Genomic DNA, 14,304 nt, shown 5'->3' with positions numbered 1-14,304 from the left:
TTTATCTTCTTGTTTTTACTCTACTGTATTTCTATATCTTTTGGACTACACATATATTCCTTTTTTTATGAGCCTTTTCTGAACTAGAGAGTCCTCAAAAGATTCCAGGGTGGCCTGAGACTCCACATTTCTTTTTTTAAATGTAATAACAATTTTTATTCCCCTTCCCTCACCCCCTCCCCTTTGGCTACCATTAGGTTGTTCTCTATATCTATGGGCCTGTTTCTGTTTTGTTTTGTTTATTCATTTACTTTGGGGTTTTTTAGATCCCACATTTAAGTGGAATCATATTCTTTTTTAAAACATTTTTTAAAAAAATACATATTTTTATTGAATTCAGAGAGGAAGGGAGAGGGAGAGAGAGATAGAAACATCAAGGATGAGAGAGAATCATTGATTGACTGTCTTCTGCCCCACACTGGAGATCGAGCCCACAACCCGGGCATGTGCCTGACTCAGAATGGAACCATAACCTTCAGGTTCATAGGTTGATGCTCAACCACTGAGCCACACCAGCTGGGCTGGAATCATCTATACTAATAAAAGAGAAAAATGGTAATTGGCGTACGATGATACCCTTTTCATTGGCTAATCAGGGCTATATGCAAATTAACTGCCAACTAAGATTGGCAGTTAACTGCCAACAAGATGGCAGTTAATTTGCATATGTAGGCACAATGCAGGGAGGCGAAAGGGAAAGCAGGAAGAAGCCCCCTGCCACTGACAGTGATCAGAAACCCAGGGGGGAGCTAAGAGCTGGGGGGCAGGGCAAAGGCGGCCCTGGGGCCGCTTTTGCCCTGCCCCCCAGCCATGATGGGAGAATCAGGTGCCTTTGCCGCCCTGGCCAGTGATAGCAGGAAGTAGGGGTGGAGCCAGCGATGGGAGCTGGGCATGGTCGAAGCTGGCAGTCCCAGGAGCTAGGGGTCCCTTGCCTGGGTCTAAAGTGAAGCCCACGATCGCGGGGCCGCTGCAGCTGCGGGTCCCCGCTGCCTGGGCCGGACGCCTAGGCCAGAGGCGTCAGGCCTGGGCAAGGGGCCGATCCTGCGATTGGAGGGTGATGGGGGTCAATGCCTGAGGGCTTCCCAATATGTGAGAGGGGGCAGGCTGGGCTGAGGGACACTCCCCCCCCCCCCACCCAGTGCATGAATTTCGTGCACCGGGCCCCTAGTATTCTTTATAACCAGGAAAAATTATTTAAAAAGAAAAATCTTTTAGCTGTTTAACAATACCATTTTCACAATTCAACTAGAATTCACTTCTGACACAGTGAACAAAATTACTTTGTATGCTTTAAATATAATTGGGCAAGGCAAATTATTTAATATTTAATTATATTTAGTTTTGCTTAGGTGCAGATACTAGTTCATGAAACTGTAACTCTAAAGCAAAGTTTGAAGCTTGGAAATTCTGTCATTCAGTGTAATAGAATAATCTTAAAATTATAGCTTAGGAGTAAACAGTTAATTCTTTTTCTCCTCCTTACATAACACAAAAACAACGGATCCAGTTTGGCACAAACTTTCTCCTCCAAAGTCACCTTTGTGCTAAAATTCAGCACCTCAGGTTTCGGTCAAATAACTTGTAGAAAAGACAAGGTTTCTTAACACAATTTTCTTGTAATTTTACTACAGTGTTAGTTCCTGGCAACTTGGGAGAGTCCTTTTTTCAGTCAACTGGGTCGGGTGAACGCTTCTGTCTCCTACTTTCTAATATGCAGAGAGAACAAGGAGTTTAAATAACTCTCTTTGTAGCGCTGAAATAAATGCAAGGCCATGACAGTAGATGCAATTAAAGAAAAAAATAGTTAATGGGTATTTTAGCATATTAATAGTTAATACTGGTACTGCAGGGTTTGTCATTCAATTATGAGAAAATTAGTCCTTTAAGGTCAGGAAAAACATAAAACCAAGTTATAAAAACATGTCTCCCCCTCCCCTCCCCTATTGATTTTTAGAGAGAGTGGAAGAAAGAGGGGGGGAGAAAGAGAGAGAGAAACATCAATGTGAGGGAGAGGCATTGATTGGTTGCCTCCTGAATACGCCTGATGGGGCCAGGGAATCGAACCAACAACCCTCTGGTGTACAGGCTGATGCTCTAACCATTGAGCACCACCAGCCAGGCAAAAACAAGTACTGTATGTTTTACAATTACATATAGCATATAATTATGCCATCATGGGAATTATCTTTAATCAGATAACCATCCCTTCTTCATTTATTTTGAAATAAAGACATTTCATTTATCCAATTTTCCTTCTGTGTTCACATGCAATTTTCTCCTAAAGAAACCGTAGTCAGCTGTTGTTGTGAAATATATTAGCAGACTATCATAAAAGTAACATTTTGTTCTGAATGTAGGCTTTAAAACAAAGTTATTGATATATGTAGTTATTCGTTTGGAAGTGACATTTTTTAATTTAAAAAAATGGCTGAAGGCAGATAATGATTTGGGTCCATTTGAGATTCCATGGATTGTTATACACTTCCCATAAATTCAATCCCCACTTGCAACGATATGCCAGGCTTTTGCTAAGTATTTTCACCTACAGTCTTAATTATTGATTACAAACAATAACCCTGAGGAATAATTATTTTGGAGAGAGGTTAAGGTGCTTGTTCAAGGCCACACAATAATCTAGTTGATTGCAAATCTTGTGTCCCCACTTTGGTAAATGAGCATTGATGATTGAGAGCGTGTGTAGAAGTTCTTGGTGCCTAACAAGCTTTGCACCAGAAAGTACGTGAAGTCAGTTCAAAGGCAGACAATCATCCGTTTAATTGTAAAGTCGGGGCTCTCTGTCTCCCCTACACACTGGATGTACTCAAGTGCAATGTGCTTCCTATCGCAGCCACAATGGCACAGCTGGGAGGGAGCCTCTCTCATCAAGGAGAAGGGACAGTCAATCTGCTCTTCACAGCAGCGAAGCAGAGCTAGCTTTCTGCCTTGATCTTTTAACAAAGTGTAGAAGGTTCGGACATCTTTAAGCCTGGGCATAAACAGTGTTTCGATTTGGTGACCAGCAAACAAAAAGTCAACCTGAGAAAGTTGATTCTTGACATATTTCCACCACGGGTCACTTGTTTCATCCCAGCGGACTCAAAGCTAAGAATTAAAAACCCCAACTTTAGTAAATTATATGTTTGAAATACGGAGAGTTCTAATTAGACGTACATCCCAAATGCCAGTAGAGCCCACTCTATTCATTTACTCATAACTTCATGAAAAACTGTTTGTTTGGGATGTGGTTTCTAAAAAGCAATTTACCTTCAGGCTGAGTTAAAGACTGGAACATGTGAGAAAAGAGTTTTCCAGCTTTTGTTGACTCAGTAATGGAAAGGAAAAATATGTTTACAAGAATTTGGCTGCTTGGTAACTCAAAAATAATTGATCTAAGAAACTTGAAACTTCACATGTTAAATGCTAAGCCCAGTTATAAATCCCAAACATAAATTTTCCAATGCATACCCTTGTTCTAGCTTCTAATGCTACAGACTCGTTCTGATGGGCATCAACTAGACATCAAATCATTAACTATGCCTATAAAGTTGTGCTATAAGTGACTACTGGAATATTTTACTTGTGGAGATGTAAATACAGTTACACAATACTTTGGAAGTCGACTTAAACTAAAGGATCTCAAAAATAAATAGGAACAACAAAAATAAAACATGACTAACTCTCCTGCCACCTTCAAAACAAATGTTTCCAAGGACCTGAAGCCAAGAAAACAGAAATCCATAAACACAAAGGCCACGATAATCAGTTGAATCTACCGGGTCTCTATACATGGACAAAACTCTAAAAACCAAACAAAACCAAAAACCCCCACGTGCTCTGAAGGAAAGAAGGCCAAAGAACATTGACCTTTTCTGCCTCTCCACCTACCACAGAAACCCCAGCTTGCAGTTGATTTTTAAATGCCCGGATCTCCAACATTTATGGGAGGTGGATGTCTTAAAAAAGCAGTGGGTTCGATCGCATAGGTCATGTCCACATCAGCTGAAGTTGTAACTGTGGAGGGAAGGGTAATCCAGTTCAGATCTGCTGCAGAGCCAACGCGGCTTCATTATTAAGACACAGTAATATTAGATTGAGCTATTTTCAATCCAAGAATTTTTATTATGGAGAGAAAGCTGGGACAATTTAAGCAATTCTGTGCCTCGTTTCTCCTTTTCCGTATCTCTGTTCTTGCTTATATATAAGGTATTGAATTTAACTTGTTTCATTCTTAATGTTTTACATCTTGTTTTCTTCTTTTAGAAAAATTTAAACTAGATTTTAAAAGGCCTCAGGGCAAGTGTTGGTGGCTTGTTCCCATGAGTAACAAATCATAGTCCCTGGAGCCCAGACCGCTGATCTGGAGAACAACAGGCCAAGTTCTGGCTGCCCCGAGAAACGCTGCTTACACAACTGGTGTGTCATCCAGATTTTACCCGTGCCCCTCCCAATCACTTCCAGGGATGCCCCACCTACGCACTCTCTCCTTGTATTCACACACACATACACCCCATTTCTTTTCATCTCGGTGCAATATTGCTAAAGAGCAAGGTCACTGGAAAGGAAGCTGAACTTGGAGTCAGAATCTAAGTGTGAGTTCCACCTCTTCAGGGCCCAAGTTAAAGGCAATGTAATGCAGTGGGTAAATGTGTGCCTGTTAAAGCCACTTTCTAGCTATGGGACTCTAGGCAAGTTACTTAAATCTCGTGCCCCGGTTCTCTCATTTATAAAATGGTGATGATATCAATAACAACCTCACTGAATTGTTGTGAAGATTAAATGTCTTAACAGGGCTTAGCACAGAGCCTCAGGTATCCTAAGCACTCAGTAAATGTCTGCAATTATTACCACAAGCTGCATGACCTCGGGGAATTCACCTAACCTCTTCTGTACAAAAAGGGGTCACAACTTCCCATGGTCATAAACTCATATAATGCATGTGGCAGTCATTCAAAAAACATAATCAAGCATTAAACAGCTCTTTCAACTAAGTAGAATCAGTTCCTTTCTGCTCTATGCTTCTATAATACTTAAATCATGTCCATACACCTCTCTCCCTCTTTCTCTCTCTCTCTCTCTCTCTCTCTCTCTCTCTCTCTCTCTCTCTCTCTCTCTCACACACACACACACACACACACCTGCTATAGCACTCGTCACATTGTATCATAAGAATTTGCTTACTCCCCCACTAACGCTGCATCTTCTGATTCACCTCTTCACCCTCAGCACATTGCACATACCTGGTACAGGACAGGTACTCAATAAATGTTTGTTTAAATGAATGTTGTCCAAACGCCTGAGCAGGAATTCTCATGGCTTTTGCCAAGAATGATGGATTATCACTTTCTGCCAAGGGTCCTCAGTAGATCACCCCAAAAGGTACTTGTTTTTCCTCGGCCACAACATAATTGAGACTCTGTCATTTCAAATGCAGCTTGTGTGGTTGCATCCACTCCTCCTTTCTACTTAATACATAATCACTAAGCACGTATTGTGTGCCAGGTCCTACGCTGGGCTCCACATAGTGTATGTACCACAAGTGGCAAATGCCCAGGCTAACTTAATTCCCACATACTGTATTGGAGGGACCTACTTACTTATAGAATTATTTACAACTAGAGATTATAAGCTCTTTGGTTTGATTACTACAAACGGAACCTCAGGTTGGGAACAAATGGTGTTTTAGAAGTGGGAGCCCCTTACAGAATAATAAAGGTCAGGGATCTAACTGCCTAAATTCAAATTCTTGCTCTGTTTTTACAAAGTGTAAGAACTTGGACAAGTTATCTAACCTCTTTAAACCTCACTTTTCTCATACATAAGATGGAGCTAGTAGGATTGACGTGAGCATTAAAAATAGCAACCCACATTAATTACTTTTTATAGTACCTGCCAAGTAATAAGCACTCATGTGCTTGCTATTGTGATGAACACAATCCAAACACCCCAGTGTTTGAACTTCCATCACAAGTGTATTCAGTGAGTGGGGCGTGAATAAATGCCCAGCTTCTGCTTGAATGCCACCACGGTCAGGGAACTTACAACCTCTAGAAATTGTCCACTTGACTGTTGGGAAAATCTAATTGTTGAATATTCTAGTGGGTTATGATATACATGCTTACACCTTTCACTCATGGGTTCTCGATCTGTCATTTGGGATTACTCAGAAGAAATCTAGTCTCTCCTCTGCAGGATGGCCCTGGCTATCACCCTCCTCCTCACACACCCACACACAAACTTAGCTCTTTTAATCATCCCTGATATGACACTGATTACCAGATCCCTTATTATCCCTTTTTAATCTTCTTGAAAAACCTTTCACTTATCAATGTCTCCCTTAAAGGCTGAAGATCAGAATTCATAAAACAGAACAAATGTGGCCTGATCACCAGTGAGCACTAGAGAACCTTTCCTACTTGAACACTATATTTCTATTAACACAACAAAAGATTGATTTTTTTTTGTAAGTTCCATCACACTGTGTTGATTCATCCTTTACTCATAATCAATAGGAGATTAAACCTTCCTACGTGAGCAATTGTAGGCCATCTCACCCTCTACCTATACTTGTATAATTAAATTTTGGGATCTTTGAGTACTTTATATTTGTCCCCATTGACTTTATAGTGAAACTAGATACCCGGTGCATGAAATTCATGCATGGATAGGGTCCCTAGGCCTGGCCGGCGATTAGGGCCAATTAGGGCCTTCCGGCTGCCAGCCAGGGCCTCCCTTCCCTGACTGCTGGCTGCTGGCTTGGGCCTTCCCTCATTCCATGCTGCCCCTGGTGGTCAGTGCACGTCATAGTGAGCAATCAAACTCCAGTCTCTCAGTTGAACTCATGGGGGTACACTTTGCATATTAGCCTTTTATATGTATAGATGTGATTCATTATGACACTTTGCAGGGGAGGGGAATCCAGATTGTATCATCCAACTTATTTGTTATTCTTTCTAGTTGTGTGTCATCTCTAGACTTGTTCAGCATACCATCAATGTTATCATCTTCATCATCAATAAAACATTAAGCGTGACGAGGCTGCAAACCAGACTTGCACAGATCCCTGGAGATCTAGATGTGCATCAGCCACTTCAAAATTATAAAAAGACATCATTTATTTAATCAGCAAATATTTATTGAGTCCCTACTATGTACCGAATGCTAAGCACATAGTGGTAAACACACACACACACACACACACACACACAATCCCTGACCTCATGAAGTTTACATTCTAGTAGAAGAGATAAAGAATAAACAAATAAGCCCTAGCTGGTTTGGCTAAGTGGATAGAGCGTCGGCCTGTGGACCAGAAGGTCCAGGGTTCGATTCTGGTCAAGGACACATGCATGGGTTGCGGGCTCGATCCCCAGCAGTGGGCGTGCAGGAGGCAGTCCATCAATGATTCTCTCTCATCATTGATGTTTCTATCTAACGTTCCCTCTCCATTCCTCTCTGAAGTCAATAAAATATTTAAAAAATAAATAAATAAATAAGAAGATCAATACATAATGCTAAGGTTTTGTTTTTTTTTTAATGAAAAACTAAAGCAGGTAAGGGGCTAGAGAAGGTTAATTGTGGGGGTGGATTGTGGGGCTGTCCATAGACAGTATGGATAATGCAGAGCTCTTTTTGAAGTTTGATTGCCCTGCTCATGTCTTGCATTCTGAGCGTGCATCTGGCCCAGAAGGTGTCTCAGAGTGGGCAGCAAGTCTTTCTGATTCCTCAAAACTCACTTTTCTCTATGTGTAGTTATACTGGGGGAAAATCTAGATTAATGATGAAGAATTTAAATAGTCATGAAATAAGAAAATTCAAAAGGACATAATTCCTCAAGAGATTTCACAACATTTCTTCACATGCATAGGATATTCAAACCTTGTGAGACCAGCGAGGCTAGCAGGGAAGCAGTCACACTTCCCGATGAGGACTCGAGAGAGAGAATTTTAGAATTATTGTTATGCAAGTATACTATATGGTTGGAGACTAAATAATAGAGGGAAAAGCAGAAAAACTAACTCTTACCTTATTCCAAGCCCCATGTTCTCAAGTATGGACTGTGTTATGAGTCCAATCGTTTATGGAGAGTCAAGAGGATGGAGTGCTTGGGTGGCCCCAGACTCGGCTCCCAGGGCCTGGACACTGGCTTCTGGAAAAGAAGCCCATAAGGGGCCGATTTGAAATCTACCTCTATCAGCCACTCTCTGCTCACGATTCTAACATTAATAAATTCTTCTAAATAGCTTTAATCTTCTAGTCCTGTTCACGTTAGAGAGACTTGTTAAATCTTTGTTTAGTAAAATCCTAATTGCACCCTATGACTGGAAATTGATTTTGTATTCTCACAATAAGACTTTTTCCAATTAGAGTTGACATTCAATATTATTTTATATTAGTTTCAGGTGCACAGCACAGTGGTTAACCACTTACATAATTTACAAAGTGATCCCCCCAATAAGTCTAGTGCCCACTGGGGGTCATATAGTTATTACAATATTATTGCCTATATTCCCTTTGCTGTACTTTGTATCCCCATGACTATTTTGCGACCACCAATTTTTACTCCTGAATCCTTCAGCTTTTTCATCCAGCTTCCCCAACCCATCCCCCATCTGGCAACCATCAGTTTGTTCTTTGCACCTATGAGTCTGTTTCTGTTTTGTTTCTTCATTTATTTTGTTTTTTAGATTCTACATATAAGTGAACTTATATGGTATTTGTCTTTCTCTGACAAACTTATTTCACTTAGCATAACACTCTCTAGGGTCCATGTTGTCGCAAATGGTAAGATTTCATTCATTTTTATGGTTGAGTAATATTCCATTGTATAACATGTACCACATCTTCTTTATCCAGTCATCCATTGATGGGCACCACTTAGGTTGCTTCCATATAGTGACAGTTTTAACATGTATATTCATTCACCTCCACTGAGCATCTATTTTGTACCAAATGCTTTGTTGGTGCTAGGAATGCAAAGGTGAATGGGGAAAGTATGGTCCCTGCTTACAGGGACCTTCAGTAGCCAGAAAAGGCAGCTCTGAGAAAGCAGTGCGTCATGAAGAGAAAAGCACCCAGAGCTCTAAGAGGGTCACCTAACCCAAACTTTGGGGGGATCGGAAGTGAGTGCCTTCTACACGAAGATTTACAAGGTGTGAAGGAGTCTGTCCATTAGCGAAGGGAGGCAGGCCTCTTTCCATGGATGCAGGTTCCGAAGGGGACAGATGCATGCTGTGCGTGCTGAGCACCTGAGCACTGAAAACTGCCCGGCACAGCTGAGGCAGGGCGGTCACACATGGGCCAGGAAAGTCCGTGGGACCAAATTACTCATAACCTTACAAGCCACGACACAGAGGAGGACGATTCTACTGAAACTGTGATTGCTAGAATGTTCGAGTTTTAAAGGGAAGGAAGACAAGACTGCTGCTCAGATTTTTGACTTGAACAGCTGTGTGGACAATGCTATCGCTGAGACAGCGAAAATACAAATACAAAACAGAGGAGCTTTGGGGAAGAACGGGACAAGTTCAGCCCTGGTCATGTTTGGTTCCTGGGGAATATTTTCAGGGTAGCAGTAGGCAGTTTGATCTAAAAGTCTGAGGATACAGGTTTAGGAATCACCAGTACGTAACAGGCAACAATAGAATCCAAAGGGATGAAGGAGACGCCCTGGGTGAATGTTGGGGGAGAGGGTGGGGCCCGGGAGAGAACCCAGAGAAACACCAAAGCTTAAAGGTGGGCAGAGAAAGGATCCCTGGAACAGAGAGTGAGAGGGGCAGCCGGAGGGTTAGGAGGGAAACCAGGAATGTGAAGTATCACAGAGGACAAGAGAAAGCACTTTTCCAGCAGATTGTGGTCAACAAAGGCAGGTGCTGTCAAGAAATCAGATGAGAAAAAGATGGAGAAGTGCCATGGGTGAGCACCTGCTGGCCAGAAGCAGGGCCAGTGGGGGCAGGAGCCAGGCCATAGTGAGTTGAACAAATGGAACCAGTGAACGTAGACAACTGTTTTGAAAAGTTTGCCTTAAAAGTGGAAGATACAATCCCTGGGTTTTCTTCTCAACGTTGGGGAAATGGGGCCACGGTGAAGGCTCCCTCACCACCTTTCGTTAGCTCACCTGACCACATGGCCATGCTCTTGGGAGGCGTGGCCTGGGTGTTGGACAGGCATCTCACAACCAGTGCGGGATGCGGCTAAAACTGTGGAGTAAACCAGGTCTGCCTTTCGTGCTCTCTTCCTAAGTCTTCTTCCACCCGCATCCCTTCACTAGATCCCTCAGGTCCACGCAGGCTCCCTGGACCTAAGGCCCATGAGGTGCGTGAATGGGCACCTGAGCAGCCCACCGATGAAATGACCGTCACAGGTGAAACCTGGTCAGAAGCACTTGTTGCGTCGTCACCGTCGCTCACCTATTGCCGTAGCTCATGCATTGGGCCAGTTACAGGGAGGGAAGAGGAGTTTGGTCACCTTGGAGACGGGAGCAGGCAGCTGGCCCCACAGCTGGCCAGACAACTATCCAGTCAGGCAGGGGTTCTCTGTGAGCAAAATCCAGAAGCCAAAATAAATGGGTCAGGTGGAAAACTGATGACCACAAGTGCAAGTAATGCTGAAGGTTAGTCCTCAGGACTAAAGGTGAGCCAAGATGTAACGGATGAACACTGTAAGGGGTCTGGCCGAGGGGGAGGAGCTGGGACAGTCCAAGTGCAGGGGCCAAGAACTAGAAATGGGCTGACGCTGTTACGCATACACAAAGGCCAGGTGCAATTGTGCTGGCCAGGGGTGTATACCCCACCAGCTCTGTATCCTGAATCCTTTCACGGTACTGTTTTCATTCTCATGCCTTCATCACACAAAGTAAAGTTTCTGGCATTCACAACATTTCCCCAAACCTTATTTTCACAAGCCCTCTCCTGCCTTCATAACAGAAGATGGCACGGAAGCGTCAGCAGCAACTCATTGAAAGGGTTCCCAAGCTTAAGAACCAGGAGTGAGGTAAAGGCCTGACAGTGTTCATTTAGGCCCTGAGTCAATCACACAACTAGCTGCATGGCTTCATTAGTTGAAACATTATTTCTAACTTGTAATCATTCCAGGATATTTATGTTCTCTAAATGCACGCAATGACTGAACTGACAGGCTTAGCCGTCTTCAGTTTGTGATTAGAGCACAAGAGGAGACAGAGGATAGTGGTAAACATCATAGAAAAATACAATAATTTTGCCTTGTGCGTGGACTAGCTAAGCTGCACAAACTGAGTTTACAGCTGAAGTTTTTGTGTGTGTGTGTGTGTGTGTGTGTGTGTGTGTTTTCATTTCACTCAAGTCAATAATCATTTACCCACTGGATAGTCCTTGAAGGGGAGTTTCCATCTAATTCTCATTTAATGAGATCGAAAAGGAAAAACTAAATAATAATACCTCATTTGTGTATAGTGCTTAGCTTTCAAAGAAGACATCATAACCCATTTTATACGATCTAATTTACAGTAACAACACTTTTATAATGTGAATACTAGTAAGGGCTATCATCATTTTACAAATCTGCATGAAAGAAACTGAGGCATGTGGGACTAAAATAACTGGTTCAATGTAACTTCCATTTTAGAAATATAATAGCTGTTGGTTTTCTTTCTTTCTTTCCTTTTTTTTTTTTTTTTTTTTTTTTTTTTTTACAATAAAGCCATGCTTTAGATAAACATGTCTATTAAGGTGTATCTTACCCTTAAATTTTAAAATGAAAAAAACTTTGCTTAAGAGAAATAACTAAAACCAAAATGTTCATGTGCTCAACAAATCTAGATCAAAAGCAATTAATTCCTATCCTCGAACTCTGATTTTAATCAGCACCATTCTCATCATCTTGTGCCACACATATTATCAGCCGATGTGTGTATCACTCTCCTCTTCTTATGCATTATGTATGCTGCCAAGGTCTCATCATCTCAATAGGATTTGGAAAGTACCATTAGATGCATAAAATCTTCATATATGTAAAGTCATTGACACTTTTATGCTTGTATTAGCTTCCATTTGGGGGTTAACATTTTTCTGATCTTTTCATATACCCATTCACTCCATTCATTCATTCATTCATTCACTCACTCATTCATTCATTCACTCATTCATTCACACTCTTAAGCATTCATGCATCTACTCAACAAACATTGCTTGTGTGCCCAAAATGCACAACACTATTCTTGAAGCTAAAGATAAAAATAAGAAGAAGACAAAATCACTGACTTCAGGAAACTCACAGTTGAATGAGGGAGCCAGAGGAGTAAACAACTGTAGCTCCGTGTGGGTAGGTGTGGAGATGGAGCCGCACAGGTAAATGGTCTGGGGAGCAAGGAGAGGGGATTGGCCTCTGTTGGAGAGTGTGAGGAAGACCTAGAGAAGGTGTTCCTAGATCTGAGCATGCTAGGAAGAAGGGCAGTTGTGTATTTCAGGCATCAATGTGCCTTTTGAAACTGTATTTGAGGAATGTCACAGCACACAATCAAACAGCACACAATCAAAGGCAGGGTCTGGTCTACCCAAGGTCTGTATTCTTTATATTTCATAACTGTTCTATTCTAGGGGATGACAGGTAAGAACAGCCTACCCATTTATCAAATAAAGGTGATCACTTAGGCTATCTCTGTTATTATTTCAGTATAAAAATTTTATATAGAAATTCTTCCAAATACAACATTTTCAAATGCAGTGTGTTGGATAGATCCAATTTATCCTGTTCACCTCTTTCTAACCATTCATACTTGGTGCTGCACAGACTCAAAATAATGAGAACCAGCCTTATAGGCTTCTTAGAATCCTCACAAACTAGCAAGAGATGTTTGGAAATAGGCTCTGAAAATCCTCCACCAAGTCCCTGAAGGGACAGCTCTTCCCTGAAGCCTCTGAGAAGTTCTGCATGAAGGCCTTTAGGAAGTGGGTCCCAGGATAAAATGCAACTGCTGGAGAACTCATACAGAACTTTCTCCCAGACTAACTCTACTGCCTCGAAATTCTTTTAATTCCCTTGTCTCTTAAGAAAAGCTTTGCGCCCTGGCCAGGTAGCTCAGTTGGTTAGTGAGTCATCCAGATATGCCAAGGTTGCATGTTTGATCCCTGGTCAGGGAACATGCAAGAAGTAACCAATGAACGCATAAACAGGTGGAACAACAAATCAATGTTTCTCTCTCCCTTCCTCTCTCTCTTTCTAAAGTCAATTAAAAAAAAAAGTTCGCATCACTAAATCCCGATTTCTATCTGGAAAAATTTCAGAGTTCAAAATTCTAAGATTTCAAAATAGCTCACCTGTTTTGGTGCCTGACTAATTATGAAATCCTAAGACATGTCTTTTCTTTTTTTTTATGCTCTCATTTAATTAATTAATTAATTTAAAAAATCTTTATTGTTGAAAGTTTTACATAGGTCCTCCTTTCCCCCCCATTAACCTCTTCCAGCCTGCTCCCATCCTCCCCCGCCCCTGCCACTCCCAGGCCCTCACCACCCCATTGTCTATGTCCACGGGATATGCATATATGCATAAAGTTCATTGGTTGATCTCTTCCCACCCACTCTCCCCTGTCTTCCCTCTGAGGTTAAGACATCATTTCTTCAATTATCCAATACTTCACCCATTCAAGAAACATCAACATTCTCATTACTGACTCTCCTGAAGCCAACCCAATCAGCTTTGTGCTCCACCCCCTGACTTCACTGAAAACACACCTGATGAGGTTGCAATGACCTCTATGTTGTCAAATCCAGTGGTCAACTATCCATCCTCATCTTACTGCCCTTTCAGCAGCTTCGTGGCACCAATGGTCACTCCCTTCTTGTTGAAACATTTTCCTCATTTGGCTACTTCATACCACACGGCTTCTCTCCTACCTCATTGTCTGTTCCTTTTACGTCTCTTTTGCTGGGTCCTTCCTGATTTCTGAATGTTGGGGGCCCCCTTGGGCATGGTCATCTACGATTCCCCACCCAGTCCATTGCTTTAAATATCATATCTCTTGTCCCGAAGTCTGACATGGAAGCTGAAGAAGATTCTTTTCCTAAAGTGCTGAAATTTGGAGTGGGCACTATAGGAGGAGATGAGTTGGCCAAGGGGAGAAGATTCTTAGGGGAATAAGATGAGAAAAAGCACAAAGGTATGAAAAGGCCAACTGTGTTCAAAGAAAAGAGGGAAAATCTGGTGCAGGTTAAAAATGACTGGCAAGGTAAGTTATAACCATATTGAAGGGAACCTTGATTTACAGCTAAGGTAGTAAGTAATTATAAGATAGTAAGTAATTACAAGAGACTAGAGGCCCGGCGAAAC

At 41.9% G+C, this 14,304-nt stretch overlaps 1 protein-coding gene and 1 long non-coding RNA gene across 3 annotated transcripts in view; one reads left to right on the top strand and one right to left on the bottom strand.

Annotated features, from left to right (window-relative positions):
* LOC132242768 (uncharacterized) overlaps positions 1 to 14,304 on the top strand; it is a 171,588-nt gene that overhangs the window by 76,299 nt on the left and 80,985 nt on the right. The window lies entirely within an intron of this gene.
* Positions 1 to 14,304, bottom strand: part of MKLN1 (muskelin 1) — a 330,333-nt gene that overhangs the window by 297,328 nt on the left and 18,701 nt on the right. The window contains exon 2 of one of the 2 annotated variants that reach the window (XM_059711807.1): positions 8,023 to 8,146. The exons of the other annotated variant lie outside the window; for it this stretch is intronic. The gene's annotated coding sequence lies outside the window, so the exon portion shown is untranslated. The remainder of the gene's footprint in view (positions 1 to 8,022; positions 8,147 to 14,304) is intronic. 2 annotated transcript variants of the gene reach the window in all.

The sequence above is a fragment of the Myotis daubentonii genome, chromosome 10 (genome assembly GCF_963259705.1).
Source record: "Myotis daubentonii chromosome 10, mMyoDau2.1, whole genome shotgun sequence".
Lineage (NCBI taxonomy): Eukaryota > Metazoa > Chordata > Mammalia > Chiroptera > Vespertilionidae > Myotis > Myotis daubentonii.
Note: the sequence above shows the minus strand (reverse complement) of the source record. Positions and strands in the feature narration are given on the sequence as shown.